The sequence below is a fragment of the Asparagus officinalis genome, chromosome 5 (genome assembly GCF_001876935.1).
Source record: "Asparagus officinalis chromosome 5, Aspof.V1, whole genome shotgun sequence".
NCBI classification, from domain to species: domain Eukaryota; kingdom Viridiplantae; phylum Streptophyta; class Magnoliopsida; order Asparagales; family Asparagaceae; genus Asparagus; species Asparagus officinalis.
Window position 1 is genome coordinate 94,809,699 of NC_033798.1, and position 1,055 is coordinate 94,810,753.

Sequence of the window (1,055 nt, forward strand, 5' to 3'; positions counted from 1 at the left end):
GGCCGACCCGCGCGGGCGCGGGTCGACGCGGTCCGACCCGCGCGGACGCGGTGTTTTGAATCTTTGCTGAGCTCTGGTGTTTTCTGGTCTTTCCGGGACTTGTATTTTCGACCGTTTTGCGTAATTGATCGTCTTGTTGACTTGTACGCTTCGTTGCGGAATTGACCGTCGAACGCGTGTTGATTGACACGCACGTGTTGATTGACGCACGCATGTTGATTGACGCGTGCGGTCCACTTGGCGTTTTCCATTATGGTGGTTCGTTGTCGTGTCATCAACAGTTTGCCGATTCGCTTTATGCGCTTGTCGGCGTTGGATAATCCTCTTTGATTCGGATAACGACGTTCATCACCTTCTCTTTGTCTTGAGTTGTGTGCGGGCACCCATAGGTATTTTTAGACGCCTACACCAGTGCCATAGCCCCTCTGTCGCCATCACAACAAATACAATGGTGCCTCGGACCACCACCTGTAAAGTGTCAGTCGACTTAGCTAGCTTCCTAGACTTGACCGAAATTATGCAAATACCATTCTAGATCTAGTATAAATAGGTGCATTTCCTACTATATGAAGCTACATGAAATTCTACACACTTAAGATAACTAAATTATTTTTCTCCTTCAGATCACAACTAACTCGATCATCAGAGGAACCATCGGAGAACCCAATTCTGGTCCTCTAATGTGTTGTTTGTGTATAGGACTCTCTTCCGCTCAACAATAAACCATTAAAAGAGATTAATATACAATAAGTTCTTTAAAATCTACCTTAAATCGTATTGCTTAACATCTGGCATCAATACATGGTAATATTCACATGAGTAGACAAAGGGGCTACTCTTGATTGGGTGATAATATATACAGCATGTCTGTTCATAATTAATCGTTCTTTCTTGTTATGTTTGGTTAAGAAATTGGTAGTAAACTTTGCAAACATATGGATCTTGTGATTGGAAACATGCTCGAAGGTGGGGCTGTCCAAAAAGCCGCCCGGCCCGGAATAGTATTTTTTTATTTTTATTTTCTTATATGTAATATATATATATATATATATATA